The sequence below is a fragment of the Sapajus apella genome, unplaced genomic scaffold (genome assembly GCF_009761245.1).
Source record: "Sapajus apella isolate SASKATOON/1434 unplaced genomic scaffold, GSC_monkey_1.0 scaffold22, whole genome shotgun sequence".
Taxonomy (NCBI): Eukaryota; Metazoa; Chordata; class Mammalia; order Primates; family Cebidae; genus Sapajus; species Sapajus apella.
Window position 1 is genome coordinate 26,543,238 of NW_022436962.1, and position 18,088 is coordinate 26,561,325.

At 41.7% G+C, this 18,088-nt stretch overlaps 1 protein-coding gene and 1 pseudogene across 3 annotated transcripts in view; both read left to right on the top strand.

The window, feature by feature from the left end:
• Positions 1 to 18,088, top strand: part of CNIH3 (cornichon family AMPA receptor auxiliary protein 3) — a 285,107-nt gene that overhangs the window by 111,305 nt on the left and 155,714 nt on the right. The window lies entirely within an intron of this gene.
• On the top strand, positions 16,045 to 17,849 carry LOC116559010 (annotated as a pseudogene).

Consider the following 18,088-nt stretch of genomic DNA (forward strand, 5'->3'; position numbering starts at 1 on the left):
TCTCAGGCTATCTGAGCAGCCTTGGTGCAGGCTTGAGGAGAAAGGAAAGCACTCTCCAGTCTCCCCTCTTTTTTGTTTTTGAGACAAGGTCTCACTCTGTCACCCAGCCTGGGGTGTAGTGGTGCGGTCACAGCTCATTGCAGCCTCCAGCTCTCAGGCTCAAGAGATCCTCCCACCTTAGCCTCTTGAGTAGCCAGGACCACAGACATGCATCACCATGCCTGGTTAATTATTTTTATTTATTTATTTTCTTAGAGACAGGGTGTTGCTATGTTGCTCACGTTGGTCTCAAACTCCTGGGATCAAGCAGTCCTCCCACCTCAGCCTCCCAAAGTGCTAGGAATACAGATGTGAGCCACTGCACCCAGCCCACTCTCCCCTCTTTGAAGGAGTCTCACAACAGTGCTTTCTTCAGAGAAAACCCCCTCACAAAATCCTCTGTCTTTACTCTCTTGAGGTGGAATTGAGGGGTTCAAGAGTTCTCAGCCAGTTCTTAACTGTCTACTTTGAGGATTCCTTCAGTGGGATATGTTCATACTCATTTGGGTATCTGGTACCTTTCACATCTTAGTGCTTCCACCCTGGCACATACACACAATCCTATTCAGTCCTTACCACAGTCGTCTGTAGAAAGTGCTATATCATTATCCCCATTTTACAGATAAAGAAAAAAACTTAGAAAAGTTAAGTGACTTGTTCATGGTCTCACTGCTGAGAGGAATAGTTAGGATGAGAACCCAATTTCGTGACTTCAAACAACCATTCAAACTGCTCAGAAATATGGGTCCACCATTTGGGCTGGGCTCAGCTGGACAGTTCTTCTGCCAGTCTTGCCTGGAGTCACTCATGTGGCTGTAGTCATCTGATGGCTAGATTGGGGTCGATGATATAAGATGGCCCCACTCACATGCCTGATAACTGATGCTGGCTATCAGCTGGACCCCTTTCTTCATGTGTTCTTGTATCTTCAAGGAGGCCAGGCTCAGCTTCCCCACATGGTGGTCTTAGGGTTCCAAGAGGACTAGAGCAACATTTGCAAATGTCTTGAGGTCTAGGCTTAGAAGTACCAAAGTGTTATTTTCACAATGTTCTATTGGTCAAAGCAAGTCCCAGCCCTTATCAGATTCAAGGGGTGGTGAACAATGGCATACCAAGAGGGAAATGATTGGTAGTGGGAGAACAACTCCTGGGTGCTGTTAGTTAGAGGGTGCATTTTTCTATAGAGAATTGTAAAGCAATAAGAAAACTAACTAAAAGCTGGTTGCTTCTTATTTTAGTATCACCTTGTGCTAGCAATTCTAAGCCATGCAATAAAATTCTCGTCCCCACTGGAGCAAACTGCTCCCACCACTCCTCCTCCTTAGTCAGTCCTTAGTGGGGAAAAAGACTGCACCCCTTGATGGGAGTGGTGACAAAGTCACATTGCAAAGGAGCACATGCACTGGGTTGGGAAGAATTATTGCAGCCTACTTTGTAAGCAGTCACAAGGGGGAGATGTGGGGAGAGGGACTGTGAAATGAGGACACCATTTCCTACTTCACATTTTCATTTAGACCCAATGCTGCAATGTCTGAAAGACGCCAGTATCATTTTCAGCTTTTTAAAGTTAGTCAGTTATATTGCTGTGAACTAGTAAAATAATTAATAAATGTTAACATTTGCATGTCGATTTAATTAAGAAATAAATGCATTTGAGTGAAAAAGTGCCTGCCAGCTTACCCATTAATTATCAGAGTACTTAAAAGCACCCTTTGCAAGCTGGAACCTAAATTATGTTGACAAAATTAGTCCTCAATCATCTTTTGCCAACATGAGTCACAGTGTTTCATCTTTCCTTGCAATTCAAACTGCCAGCCAGGTGAAGGTAAGGGAACCTGTACCTGCTAGGAAGAGGCAGAGTCATTTCTACTCTTTCTATACAGTTTGGGTTCTAGGCAGACAGTTTTACTTCAGAGGATGTTTCTATTAATAATACCTTCTGTTTCCCACTTATTTGGTTTTAAAAAATTATGAATATGTGTTATCATGTGACGAAATTAACTTATTTGTGATTGGTGTTCTATGCTTTGCTGGGGTTGTCACTTATTCTCTGTTAGACCAAGCTTTTAGGTCTTACTCTGTCACCCAGGCTGGAGTGCAGTGGCCCAATAATAGCTCATTATAACCTCGTACTCATGAGCTCAAGGGATTCTCCTATCTTAGCCTTCCAAGTAGTTAGAACTACAGGCACGTGCCACCATGGCTGGCTAGTTTTTTTTTATTCTGAAAACTTTTGTAGAGATGGGGTCACACTATGTTGTCCAGGCTGATCTCAAACTCCTGACCTCAAGCAATACTCCCACCTTGGTCTCCCAATGTGCTGGGATTGTAGGCATGAGCCACTGCATCTGTAATTTTTTTTTTTTTTAAAGAATTCCTTTTACAGAACATTGAGAAACATAACACAATTAAGATAAATGTATAAAATATGTTAGTAAGGTATTTTGAATTATTATAAAGCAAATACTCGGGTCAAAAATAGTCTATTGCCAGGATTCCAGTAGACCCTGCATACCCCTTCCCAATTATGTAATTTCCCTCTCCCTAAAGGTAACCACTATCCTGGCCTTCATGGTTATCATGTCCTTGCATTCTTTCCAATAGTTTTGCCACCTAAGTATGAATCCCTAAATATGATATTTTAGTTTCACCTATTTTTGAACTTTTCATATTTATAACCTTATATAATCATAAAGTATGTGTCACTCAGCATTGTATTTGTGAAATTTATCTACATTGTTGGGTGTAGTTTTGATGCATTAATTTTCACTATGGTATGCCATGAAATGAATATGACCACAGTTTTACTGTTGGACATTTGCTTCATATTAATAATAGTGAGTAATGCAACTATGAACATTATTGGGCATGGCTTTTCATGTGTATATCCTATATTATGTAAAACCACTTCTAGGCACTTCCAAACCTAGGAGTGGAATTTCTGGGTCACAGGGTGAGCAATATCGTAGTAGATTTTGTAAACAGTTTTCCAAAGTGATGGAATCATTTTACACACTCTTCAGTAGCACATAGGAACTTCTGTTGCTCCTCATTCTTTTCAGCACTTTGTGTCATCTTTTAATCACGACTCTCCAACCCCTGGTACCAGTCTGTGGCCTGTTAGGAACCGGGCCCCACAGCAGGAGGCAAGCAGTGGGTAAGCAAGCTTCATCTGCATTTAGAGCTGCTCCCCATTGCTTGCATTAAGGCCTGAGCTCTGCCTCCTTGCAGATCAGCAGTGGCATTAGATTCTTATAGAAGCATGAACCCTATTGTGAACTGTGTATGTGAGGGATCTAAGTTACATGCTCCTTTTAAGAATCTAAGCTAGGGACAGCGGCTCACACCTGTAATCCCAGCACTTTGGGAGGCCCAGGCAGGCGGATCACCTGTGGTCGGCAATTAAAGACCAGCTTGACCAACACGGAGAAACCCTGTCTCTACTAAAAATACAAAATTAGCTGGGCATGGTGGTGCATGCCTGTAATCTCAGCTACTCAGGAGGCTGAGGCAGGAGAATCGCTTGAATCTAGGAGGTGGAGGTTGCAGTGAACTGAGATCGTGCCATTGCACTCCAGCCTGGGCAACAGAAATGAAACTCTATCTCAAGGAAAAAAAGAAAAAAAGAATCTAATGCCTGATGATCTGTCACTGTCTCCCATCACCCCCATATGGAACCATCTAGTTGCAGGAAAACAAGCTCAGGGCTCCCACAGATCTATGTTATGGTGAGTTGTATAATTCTTTCATCATATATTACAGTGTAATAATAATAGAAATAAAGTGCACAATACATGTAATGCACTTGAATCATCCTGAAGCCATTGCCTTGAATGCCTGATCTTGGGTCTGTGGAAAAACTGTGTTTCATGGAACCGGTCCCTGGTGCCAAAAAGTTTGGAGACTGTTGTTTTCGATGTTAACCATTCAGGTACTTCTTTAGTGTATCTCATTGTGGTTTCAATTTGCATTTCCCTTGTGATTAATGATATTCAGCACCTATGTGTGTTTACTGGCCATTTGCATGGCCTCTTTTGTAGAACACTGGTTTGAATTTCCTACCCTTTGTTCTACTGGGTTCTCTGTTATTTCATTTTTGATTAACATTTAGCAGTTTTTACGAGAGTCTGGTTAGGAGCCTCTTCTTGGTTATCGTATTAAAATGACAGTCTCCCACTCTTGTTTGTCTTTTCACTCTTCTGCTTATCAAAACAGAAGCTCTTAATTTTGACAAATAAAAATTCTTAACTTTAATGCGTTCTAATGCATCTCTCTTTTCCTTTATGGTTTTCAGGCTTCCTTTCTCAGTCATGACTTCTCCTATATGTAATTTTCTAAAAGCTTTGTTGTTTCATACTTCAATCTACAATCTACCTGGAGCTGATTTTTGTGAGTGGTGTGAGGGAGTCAAGTCTCAGTTTTTGCCTTTATCTATCCATTTCACTTAGTACTTGAGGAGCTATCTTTTTCTCATTACTCTGATCTTTATGCTGGGGCCTTTCCCTGAGCTGCTCCTATCCCTCAATGACATGTTGAAGGTACTGAAGCTGGGCCAATTCTGCTCGATGTGGGCTCTTCTAATGGGAACCTGTGCTTGGATGCTACCCATCAGCCAAACCAGACTTTCTTGGAACTGCAGATTGGTCTGAGGCTCTTCCTACCAGCCTTCTTTCCCTCCCATCATGGTGTCAGACAGGTGTGGTCTGAAGGCTCCCCCTGCCTAAGCATGCTCTCTCCCACTCTATCCTCCCCAAGTATCTCCCCACCAAATATCTTGCATGTCTTGCTCATCTTGACATCTGCTAATTGGAGGACCTGAATTGACATAGAGTGAGTAGATCCTAGAATAAGAGTCATGCTTCAGTGTCAACGGGACAAAGGCCTGGGCTAAGTTCAGGGCAAAAGAGAATGGATAGAGAGAATGGATTGAAGGACTTTCTCAAAGAAGAGTGCATGGAAACTTGTGCTTGACAATGTAGAAGGCAAGGGAGGGGGTGGAGTTGAAGACAATTCCAGCATTGAGACTCAATCACCATGTCACTGAAAATGAACTCATTTCAGGGAACTATTATGATACTATTTCTATACTAATTAGGGGATTTTTGTGGAAGCAATTTAATAACAATGTTGTTACTGTTGTATTGGACTTCAACAGTTTACTAGATGAATTTATACATATCTCATTTCCTCTTTAAGAGGACTTTGGAATACAAGGGAAAAGGGAAGCACTTAAAGGAGGTCCTGTTTGACTCTCCCTTCCTGGGGTCTTCACTGCTGACCCTTCCACTCCAGACTCTTTCACTTCTGTTTCCAAGGGATGAAATCACTAAATCACTCAGATTAGGCCATCTGCAGTCAAGATAAAAGGTCAGGGTAATGTTAGCATGTGGTGAGACGGTGTGTGGTGAAAGAGATGTTAGGCCGTGTGAAGGCTGAAAAATGGGGGTTTAGGGGAGAAAATGTAAATCAATGGGATATACATTGATTTGGCTGGGGACAGCTTATTTTATAATACTTAGGGATGGTGACTGATACAGTTTGGATATTTGTTCCTCCAAATCTCATGTTGAAATTTGATCCCCAGTGTTGGAGATGGGGCCTAATGGGAGGTGTTTGGGTCACGGGGGCAGATCCCTTGAGAATGTCTTGGTGCCCTCTCCATCATAATGAGTGAGTGCTCACTCTACTAGTTCACATGAGAGTGGTTGTTCAAAAGAGCATGACATTCCTTTCCTCCCCTCACTGTCTGTCTCTTGTGCCCTCCCTCACCATGTGACACACTGCTCTCCTTTCTCTTCCACTGCAACTGAAAGCTTCTTGAGGTCCTTACCAGGAGCAGATGCTGGCGCTGTGCTTCTTGTATGGACTGCAGAGCCATGAGCCAAATAAACCTCTTCTGCTTATAAATTACCCAGTCTCAGGTATTCCTTTATAGCAACACAAAATGAACTAATATAGTCACCCCACGGGGGGGTGAAATGTTGATTTTTGGGGGGTCATGCATAAATTATATCACTGTCAGAGAAGGGGAGAGAAGGACAATAGAAAGCAGAACCGTGTAGAGAAGGAATGATCATTATGGGTGGGTTGGCAGAAGAAGGACAATACTAAATTTGAAATATTTTAGATGGTGTGTGTGTGTGCGCGTGTGTGCATGTGTGTGTGTGTGTGTGTGTGTGTATGTGTATTCTAGCCTCAGGGAGAGTAAGAAAAGAGAATTTGGTGGTGGGAAGAGAAGAGTGAAAGAGATGTTGGAATCAGAAAGATTCTAAAGAACTTTAGGGTACTTAAGATTGGTAGCCATTAACGTAGGCTCCATCAGCTAGCCAGTATTAGGCATCTCCTGTGGCTACTGTTCACTACCGATGGGACAGATGTTGTGTCTTAGGGAAGGGAGCCAGACTTGGAAGCTCCTTCTATTCTAGGATTGGACAGACAGGTATTTATTTAAAAGAACCAGATGGTTCAAAGGAGTTTCTAATTTTATACTGTCGGGCATCAGGTTTCAAACTAAATTTGGGCTCTGCCTTCCAGCTTTCCTGTTGGCCCTGGATTGAGAATAGCCTCCTGTTTTATCAGCCATCTGGTCTCTCCAGATCTCTGCTGCTGAGTGACATCTCCAAATGTCTCCCCACAGAGAGGACAGAATCTTAAACAAAATCTATAGGGCAAATATACATTTTTCTAATAGGTGAGATCCTGGAGAGAAATACATCTGCATGTTGAAAGGACCCATGCGATGTGAGTCACACTTGTGTTTGATTTGCTAAGTGGCTTCCTGAGCAGTTACATGTTGAGGTGTGCTCTATACTGGATAGTCCATGTCTGTGCTTCTAGATCTTTGATTTTCTAGGATTTCCTTTTCTAAATAAGCAGGCTCTTGTGCTAATAATTCATCACTTAGTATCAATAACTGTTCATAAATGCCTGCTGTGTGCTAGATATTGCTGGCACATATACCTCTGGTCTTCTAAAATGACAAAAAATAGAGAATGATTTGACTCTAACCATGACATTAATCTTTAGAGGACAATAATCCATTATTATTTTCAGCAGGACCGTCTCTGGACAGAAGAGGCTAAGGCCATCCCCAGGGCTTGCTTTGTCTGCAGTGCAAGACAAGTCGCACTATGAAGTCTCTTTGCTTCCTATTCTCAACCCATCTCACTGGCAACCCAGCATTTTTATCAGGTCAAAGTTAATGACAAGGGCTAACTTGAAGAGGATGAGAAGTCACACAATGCATCCATATGACCAGGAGGGCTCACTAGACTTGGATGGAGGTGTTACCACTTGGTTTGGTGAAGTCTGGGGTTTACAGACTTTAGGCACATGTGTGAACCTCAGGCCCTTCCTTCTAAGAAGCAGATGGCAGAGCCACCTCAATGCACTCTGCCAGCTGCCCGGTCCATGTGCCTGGGTGGGATTGTCCTGCTCTGCCTTTCACAAGGATGGCTTTGTCTGCCAGAAAGAATAATCATAACTGAAACAAATGCGTAATGATACCTGGATAGATACAGCTCGGTTGGCTTCTGACAAGTCTCTGGCTAGGGGAGCCTGAGCAGCTACAGTGGGAAGGTGGATGCTATAGGACAAGACAGATGGTGGGCAGCTGTCATCCGCTGCATCCCGGTCCCCCTCCGTCTCACGTTACAAATGACCCTAAGGCTATGTGTGAGCAGATTTGAAAATTTAAAAAGTTCAGTTGATTACATTTATCACAGGTTTTCTCAATAACAGGCAGGCAATAAAACTGGTCACCATTCCCCCACATAGATTTTGCAGTGCTTGGGGTCTCCTCTTAATATATAATGGAGGAGTTGCTAGGAGTAGCAGATCTGAGCATATGTCTCTGTCTAATAGGTTTTTTCTTACAAAAAGTCTTATAGTTATGGTTTAAGTTCTCATTGCCCAACTGTATACTCTGAGTCATTGTCGTGTCACAGCCAGATTTCTGGCTGGCATTGTATCTGCAACCATGAGTGTGAATGCAAGAACACAAGGCACTGTGGAAAGATAGATGAGATTTGTGAGTCAGGAGTTCTGCTCGTAAGGTCTGAGGCTATTCATTTCCTGGGTTTGTCCAGTGGGCCTTAAGCCATGGAAAGCATAATACTTAGAGATGGCAAACCTGGCACCACCCTGCTTGCATTTGTCACTCCAGGTCTTCTGATCTAGTTGTCCTCTGTACCCCATGCTTGCTCCCTGAGCCCTGACACCTACTGTTCTCTAGATTGGGGCTTTCTCTTGCTTCATCCTCGCCTCCCTCAGCCCACTATGCACTCGGTCAGGCCAACTGGTCTTACTCCGCAGTGGAGTCTGAGGTTTGCTGTTGCTTCCTGTGGGGAGGCTTTTCTGAGCCCCCAAGCCTGGTGCTGTGTGCTCCTGTGGCAGCCCCTGCTTCTTCTGTACACCATGTATTGCCAACTTGCTTCTGACTTTTCCCTACAAGCTACATTCTCCATGAGGTAGGGAATTATGTGTTTATTTTTTCCAGCACAGAGCCTGGTGCACAGTGGGTGCTCAGTGGTTGAGTGGATGAATGGACCTTCTCAGTGACCCTTTGCTTCCCTCACACTGAGAAGGTCTGGTCAGCTCGTTTCCCTCTTTCCTCTCCCTTGTTTCTTCCTGACTCTTCTGGAGCACCAGTGAAAACGTAGTCCTTGCCTGGCCTTCAGTTTTGTTTCCCCTCCCCGTTGCTTTAATTAACTTAGAAATTCATTGAACACTTACACAAAAGATAGAATTTGATTGTCTATAGTATACCTGGATGCTACTTCTCTGGAGTCTGTTGGAATGAAGTAATAAAACCTTGTATGTTTTGTTTGTTTTCTAGCTGCCTCCTGGTTATAAAGCAAAGCAAGACTAGAGAGAAGACCAATGCCAGAGCCTTTGTTACTAAAATGTCAGCATTACTTGCAACTCTCTTTGGTTTGGGGCTCTTTTGTGTCACAGATATTTTCTAATTGATCTGGAGATTTACAGCATTTTGACCAGAAGATACCCCAAGAACAGGCAGTGAGCAGATCACTGTCTTTTCTCCTGGTCTGCCTTTTGTATTAGGTTGGTGCAAAAGCAGCTGCATTTTTGCCATTAAAATTATTTTTCACCAACTTAAATATAACGCGTGATGATGCAGAGCACCCAAACGGGAAAGTGTGTGACTGTGCAGGCATCCACTGTGCCTCGATGTTTATTTCTTCCAGCTTAGGGGTGTGGCTTCTCTCGTCATAGTTTCACAAAAGGATTATTTCCTAGTCAAAAAGAGAATCACACAGGTAGAAATCAAGGTGGGGGAAAGGATGAAGCAACTGTAGGTATGCAAATGACCCCAGTGAGATGTTGTAAGATTGAGAACCAGGAGTAGGGGAGCCTTGTTAGTCTCTGACTTACAGACCTTGAATCTGATCCTGAGACATTCTTCCATCTAAGAGCAATTATTGGAGTTGAAAGAAAACCACTTAGTTTTATTCAAATTTGTTTTAAAATATTTATAATGAGGGTGGGTGTGGTGGCTGATGCCTGTAATCCCATCACTTTGGGAGGCTGAGGAGGGCGGATCACGAGGTCAGGAGATTGAGACCATCCTGGCCAACATGGTGAAACCCTGTCTCTACCAAAAATTCAAAAATTAGCTGGGCATGGTGGTATGTGCCTGTAAGCCCAGCTACTCAGGAGGCTGAGGCAGGAGAATCACTTCAACTTGGGAGGCAGAGGTTGCAGTGAGCCGAGATCACGCTACTGCACTCCAGCCTGGCAACAGAGCAAGACTTTGTCTTAAAAAAAAAATTTTATATGTATATATATGCGCGCACACACACACACACACACACACACACACACACACACACATATATTCATAATGAAACAAGAATTAGAAGAAGAATGGGCACCTAATACACGCCAGCTACTGAGTCATCCCCTACTGAGGAGGACATTTACTTAGTCACCATCTCATTTAATTGTTTTGATTAGATATTGAGAATATTCATAAAATATATATGATGTGTAAAGAATCACAATATTGGCTAGGCATGGTGGTTTATGCCTGTAATCCTAGAACTTCTGAAGGCCAAGGCAGGAGGATTGCTTGTGGCCAGAAGTTCAATACCAGCCTGTGCAACATAGTGAAACCCCATCTCTACAAAAAATAAATAAATTAGCCAGGTGTGGTGCATGCCTGCAGTCCCAGCTACTCGGGAGACTGAAGTGGGAGGATTGCTTGAAACCAGGGCCTTGAGGCTGCAGTGAACTGTTGTCACATCACTGCATTCCAGCCTGGGTGACAGAGCAAGACCCTATCTCTAAAAAAATAAAAAGAAATACAAAAGAGTGAACACCTGTGTCCAGCATTACCTTTGGGTGCCCTGTAGAATCTGTCTTCTTCCCTTCTCGGATGTAGCCATTCTCCTGAATTTTGTGTTTATTGTTCACTTTCTTTCTAAAATACGTTTTAACTTTTTGCTCTATTCCAAAATGACATGTTGTTTAGTTTTGAATGGTGCTGGACTTTATACAAATGGAATCATACTGTATGAATTTTCTGCAACTTGTGTTTTTCACTCAGATATTTGAACTTGAGTTTCATTCGTGTAGTTATGTGTCACTGTAATTAATTCCTATTATAGGAATTATATAGTGCTAGAGTGTGTAAATATACCACAGTGTGGATATTCATTCAGATGTGGATGAATGTTTGGATTGTTTCAATTTTTAAAACACGATATAGACAAGACTTGATCATTCTTGTATGAGTCCCTTTGTGTACATGTACAGGAGCTCTAGGATATAATCCTGCATGTGGATTTGCTCGGTCACAGGGCACATGCATCTTCATTCCTGCTAGATTATTTCTAATTATTTATCAAGTGGTTGTAACAATTTACACTTTCACCTGTAGTGTAATTGTTCTGTTTTTTCCATCATAGCCAACACCTGATTCTGTCAGACTTTTAAACTTTTGCCAGTCTGGTAGTTATGAAATAGCATCTTATGGTGGTTTTTTTTTTTTTTGAGACAAAGTCTTGCTCTGTCACCAGGTGCCAGGCTGGAGTGCAGTGGTATGATCTCGGCTCACTGCAACCTCCACCTCCCCGGTTCAAGTGATTCTCTTGCCTCAGCTTCCTGAGTAGCAGGGATTACAGGCGCCCACCACCATGCCCAGCAAATTTTTGTAGTTTTAGTAGAGACGGGGTTTCCCATGTTGGCTAGCCTGGTCTCAAACTCCCAACCTCAGGTGATCTGCCTACCTCATTCTCCCAGTGTTAGGATTACAGGTGTGAGCCACTGTGCCTGGCCAAGCATATTTTCATATGGGTATGGATATTTATGTTTCTTCTACTCTAAAGAGATAGCTCAATCCTTGCCAATCTTAATGATTTTTAAAATAATTTCAATTTCTATTTTAGATTCAAGGGGTACATGTGCAGGTTTATTATATGGTTATATTATATGATGCTGTGGTTTGGGGTACATTCGTTCCTGTCACCTATGTTGTGAGCATAGTACCCAATAGTTTTTCAATCCTTCCCTCCCCGTCCCACCTCCAATAGTCCCCAGTGTCTATTGTTGCCACCTTTGTGTCCACGTGTACCCAGTGTTTGGCTCCCACTTAAAGGGGGGACATGTGACATTTGGTTTTCTGTTCCTGCATTAATTTGCTTGGGATAATGACGTCCAGCTGTGTCCATGTTACCACAAAGGACCTGATTTGGTTCTTTGTTATGGTTGCATCTATCTTTTTCTATTAAGATGTCTTTTTCTTATAGATTTATATGACTTCTTTATGTATTTTAGATACTCAGCTGTATGTTGCAACAAATAACTTCTCTATTTTTAATTGTTCTTTAAAATTCTCTAATAGTTTCTTTCGTTGAACATGTGTTCCAATTTTAGCTTAGCCAAAGTTATCAAACATTTTCGTCATATAAATTATTTATACAACTTTGTATGCAGTCTTTCTTACTGAATGCTATAATCACATTCTGTATATTATCTTCTACAAGTTTTATCATTTTACCTTTTACATTGAGGCCTACAGTCTATGTGGAATTGATGTTTATATTCAGTAGGGTTGGTCCAATAGAAGTAGATTCATGTTTCTTTTTTTTTCTTCCTGTGTGAACACTCAGTACTCTCAGCACCATGAATTTCCACATCGTGAGCAATGGCAGCTTTGTCATAAATGTACATATACATATAGGTCTGTTTCTGGAACCTATTCTGTTTCATTGTTCAGTGTACCTCTGTGCCTCCACTATCTTAATTACTAGAGCTTTTTATTAATTCTTGATACTTGATAGGGCAAGGCCTCTTGTCTTACTCTCCTTTGAGTGTGTCTTGGCAATAATATTCTTGGTCCCTTGCAATTCTCTATAAACTTTGGGAGGCTGAGGTGGACAGATCACCTGAGGTCAGGAGTTCAAGTCCAGCTTGGCCAACATGGCGAAACCCCATCTCTACTAAAAATACAAAAAAATTAGCCAGGCGTGGTGGTGAGTGCCTGTAATCCCAGTTGCTCAGGAGCCTGAGGCAGGAGAATCGCTTGAACCCAGGAGGTGGAGGTTGCAGTGAGGCAAGATGGCACCACTGCACTCCATTCTGGGTGACAGAGCAAGACTCTATCTCAAAAGCAAACAAACAAAAAAACCCTAGCAGGTCCTGCAGGAAGAGGGGAGCTGAATGGGACCTGCAGGGGCAACCAGAGGGTGGAATGCAAAAGAGTGAGAGAGAGTGAGGAAGGGACCTGGGGGCCAAAGCCTTTTTTGGTGTCCAGGGCATTGCCCAAGCAGGTTTTCCACAGGGAGTTCTAACTGGTAGGTTTAAAGTAAGCAGGCACGAGCTCCAAGGGGTCATGCTGTGACTGAGAGGTAGTCACTGCAGCATATCTGCACAGTCAGTGCAAAAAGTGGGGGGCATTGGGGCAAGTCAAGTAGGTTGTGGTTGTCTTATAGGGAGGTGGTCACCAGGAGGTTGTTGTATAAGGCAGACACCTGGATCAACCACACTGCAGAACTAGGAGTCAGGTGGAGAACTGGAAATTGTGTTAAAGGCAACTAAACTCTACTTCTGGTTTAAGGAAGTCCAACTTATATTAAAATGGATGCCAAGGCAACATGAAGTTATAAGAATTCACAGCCCAGCATGATGGCTTATGCCTGTAATCTGAGAATTTTGGGAGGCTGAGGCTGGCAGATCACCTGAAATCAGGAGTTTGAGACCAGGCTAGTGAGCATGGTGAAACTCTGTCTCTGCTAAAAATACAAAAATTAGCTGGGCAATGTGGCACATGCCTGTAGTCCCAGCTACTTGAGAGGTGGAGGGATGAGAATTGCTTAAACCTGGGAGGCAGAGGTTGCAGTGAGCTGAGATCATGCTACTGCACTTCAGCCTGGGTGACGGAGTCAAACTCTATCTCAAAAAAAAAAAAAAAAAAAGGAATTCACTACACCCCTGATCTAATGGAACCTTTATAGCAATCCTATTAGAGGATTATTGGAGGTTGATCCCTTGATGAATTTTAGGATAGGTTTTTTGTTTTGTTTTGTTTTTTAATATTTCTGCCCCAAAAAATGCTGTTGGAATTTTAATAGCGATTGTATTGAAGCTATAGATTACTTTGGGTAGTCTTGTCATCTTAATGTTAAGTCTGCCAATCTACGAACGAAGGATGCCTTTTCATTTATTTATATCTTCTAGCACTGTTTTGTAGTTTTCAGTGTACAAGTCTTTTGCTTCCTTGTTTACATTTATTTCTAAGTTGGTTTTGTTGTTGTTGTTGTTGAGACAGAGTCTTACTCTGTTGTCTAGACTGGAGTGCAGTGGTGCAATTAGAGCTTACTGCAGCCTTGACCTCCCTGGATCAAGTAATATTCCCACCTCAGCCTCCCAGGTGTGCACCACCACGCCTGACTAATTTTTAAAAATATATTTTTAAATAGAGGCGAGGTTTTGCCATGTCACCCAGGCTGGCCTTGAACTCCTGGGCTCAAGCAATTTGCCTGCCTTGGCCTCTCAAAGTGGTGGGATTACAGGCATGAGCCACTGCACCCAGCCGTTTATTATTATTTTTTAAATGTGTCTTCCTTATACCTTTGTAAATACATTGTTCTCTTAATTTCCCTTTTGGACTGTGCTTTGTATGTGTATAGAATTGCAACTTATTTTTGTGTTTGATGTTGTATCCTAGAACTTTGCTGAATTCATTCATGCTCTTTCTCTCTCTCTGTGTATATATGTATATAAACTTTAGGGTTTTTTATAAATGAGATCAGGTCCTCTGGTTACAGGAATGATTTTACTTGTTCTTTTCAAGTTTGAATGCCTTTTATTCCTTTTTCTTGTCTAATTGTTCTGGCTAGAACTTCTAATACTATGTTGAATAGAAGTGACAAAAGTGGTCTTTAGTCTCCCTTGATTTGGAGGGAAAGCTTTCAGGTTTTCATTTCTGAGAATGATGTTAACTGTGGTTTTTTTTCATATTTGAGATATAGCATATTGAGGAAGTTCCCTTATATTCCTATTTTATTGAATATTTTTATCATGATAGGATGTTGAGTTTTGTCAAATACTTTTTCTGCATCAACTGAGATGATCATGTATTTTTTTTTCTCCTTCATTCCACTAATGTGTTGTAGTACATTGATTGATTTTTGTATGCAGAACCCTACTTGCATTCTGGGAATAAATACCACTTCATCAAAGTATATAATACTTTTAATATGCTTCTGAATTTGGTTTGCTAGTATTTTGTTAAGATTTCTGTATCACTATTCATAAGAGATATTTGTAGTTTACTTTTCTTATGGGGTCTTTGGCTTTCGTGTCTGGATAATGGTAACCTCATAGAATGAGTTAGGAAATGTCCCTTCTTTGATACTGTTTGCAGAGTTTGAGAAGAATTTGTGTTAATTCTTTTTAAATATTTGGTACAATTCACTGTGGCTTCTCTTTGTTAGAGGATTTTTGATTATTGATTCAATCTACTCACTAGTTATAGGTCTAGTAAGATTTACCATTTCTTTTTAAGTCAGTTTTGGTAGATTATGTGTTTCTAGTATTGTCCATTTCATCTAGGTGTTCAATGTGTTGACATACAATTGTTCATAATACTGTCTCGTAATCTTCTTTATTTCTGTAATATCAGTAGTAATGTCCTCAGCATCGTTTCGTATTTTAGTAATTTGACTCTTCTCTCTTGAATTTTTTAGTCAATCTCATCCAAGATTTCTTAATTTTGTTGATATTTTCAAAGAACCAACTTTTGCTTTTGTTGATTTTCTCTATTATTTTTCTATTCTCTATTTTCATTATTTGCACTCAGTCTTCTTTTTCTCTCAGTTACTACTTCTTCAGGAAGACAGTAGGTAGGCAATGGGGGCTTAAAAAACAAGCTGCAAGGTACAACCTTTTTTTTGGAGATGGCTGAAAATGGGTCTGACTGGACATAGAGGAAAAGCCAAGATCAGCCCCTACCTTTGCTGTGGAATTCTGAGCTGGAATTGAGGCAGTGTGCTACTGGGAGATCTTCATAAGGCTGGAAGTTATTGACACTTAGCTTATCAATAAGACAGAGTCCAAGAAAAGTCCTTTTCTAAGGCAGAATAAGGAAAACTAGAATGAGATTAAGTGGAACTGGGTAATAATAGGTCAGCAAATTAACCCAAAGTCAGTAATTCAGCAGGACTTTTTATGTGAAAATATAATACCACATATCAGAACTCAAGTATGAGAAGCTAATTCTTAGGGGGCTGTTTGCCTTTTTTCCCATGTTTCCTTTGTGCAGGGAGCAGTCTCCCTATCCTTTCCCAGTGTGTGATAAAAAGGTAGGAAATGTGTGATAAAAAGGTAAAGCAGAGGTAGCTGCACGCGAGGTCTTATTAACCAGGAAGGTAATTCACCTGTATGTAGATACTTTGTAATTCCTTACATTTTTTATTTTGTAAATGGTATTTCCCTTTTTCATATGTTCTTTCTTTAAAAAAAGTATTAAAAATTTGTAGAGACAGGGTCTCACAGTGTTGCCCAGGCTGATCTTGAACTCCTGGGCTTAAGGATCCTCTTACCTCGGCCTCCCGAGGTGTTGAGATTACACATATGACTCCATTTTTTGTATGTTCTAATTAGAAAATAGTTTATTTTTGACATTTTAATACTATGTTTATATATAAAATGCATGTAGACTAGACTATATGTTATTTCAGTCTCTCTACCTATCCATAGTTGGGTAAAACCAGGTAGGTCCCTGTGGCCATAATAAAAGGATCCACTGCTTCAAGTCAGGTACCTACTAGAAAACAAGCAACATCCTGCCTACTGGCCTTGCCAATCCAAATCTATTAAGTGGTTCCACTGTCACAGTAAGTGTTTCATTGTTGATTAGATCAGGCATTCTTAAAGAGATAACTATTTTAACTTTATTAAGTTACTTAAAGAATCACTGAGGCGCACGGTTCTGGGCAGGGGTCTGGAGAGCGCAGCAGCCACGTCAGCCACCTTGTGCTCAACACTGGTGCCAAGATGCCCATCCTGGGGCTGGGCACCTGGAATTCCCCTCTGGGCCAGGTAACTGAGGCTGTGAAGGTGGCCATTGACGTCAGGTACTGCTGTATCAACTGTGCCCATGTGTACCAGAATGAGAATGACCATTCAGGAGAAGCTCAGGGAGCAGTTGGTGAAGCGTGAGGAGCTCTTCATTGTCAGCAAGCTGTGGTGAATATACCATGAGAAGGGCCTGGTGAAAGGAGCCTGCCAGAAGACTCTCAGTGACCTGAACCTGGACTACCTGGACCTCTACCTTATTCACTGGTTGACCAGCTTCAATCCTAGGAAGGAATTTTTCCCATTGAATGAGTCGGGCAATGTAGTTCCCAGTAACACTAACATTCTCGACATATAGGCGGCCATGGAAGAACTGGTGAATGAAGGGCTGGTGAAAGCTATTGGCATCTTCAACTTCAACCAGCTCCATGTTGAGAAGATCTTAAACAAACCTGACTTAATGTATAAGTCAGTGGTTAACCAGATTGAGTGCTACGCATACCTGAGTCAGGAGAAGTTAATCCAGTACTGCCAGTCTAACAGCATAATGATGACCGCCTACAGCCCCCTCAGCTCTCCCAGCAGGCCCTAGGCCAAGCCTGAGGAACTTCCCTCCTGGAGGATCCCAGGATCAAGGTAATCGCAGCCAAGCACGATTAAACTACAGCCTAGGTTCTGATCTGGTTCCCCATGCAGAGGAACTTGGTGGTGATCAACAAGTCTGTGACATCAGAATGCATTGCTGAGAACTTTAAGGTCTTCGAGTTTGAACTGAGCAGGTAGGATATGACCATCTTACTTAGCTACAACAGAAACTGGAGAGTCTGTGCCTTGGTGAGCTGTGCCTCCTACAAGGATTACCCCTTCCATGAAGAGTTTTGAAGCTGTTGATGCCTGCTCATCCCCAAGTGACCTATACCGTGTTTCCTCCCTCATTTTTCTTTCTTGCAAAGGTAGTATGGCCTGTGCCACTCAGCAGTGGGATAGCAACCTGTAGAGTGCCCAGTGAGGGTGTGTCTAGCTTGTTGTTGGATCTGAAGAGCCCTGTCAGTAGAGTAGAAGTCTCTTCCGGTTTGCTTTACCCTTCTTTTTGCCCCAAGGAGGAAAGTACAACCTGAATACCTTTCTTTGGTCTTTCTGATCAAAGAGAAGCAAATCTACTGGGTCAAAATAGTACCATGAACAGCTGAGTTTTGACTGCTTAGAAATGTAATCCTTTCAGCAAGACTTCTCTTTGCCTCAAATAAAAGTGCTTTTGTGAAAAAAAAAAAGTCACTGAGGAAAGATTATGAAAATCTATAAAAGTAGCAAAGTAGAATAGCCTTTGTACTAGTTTCAAATCATGTCTCTAGAACCAACTGGGCAACTGTGAGTAGCATATATATCTTCATTGTTTTCCTCAGGGCATGTTTGGATGCAACAATTAGATACCTATTCAAGCTAGCACATATAAAAGGGAACTTTATTAAAAAATATGTATCTTACAGCATCCAAAGAGCAGATTAACAAC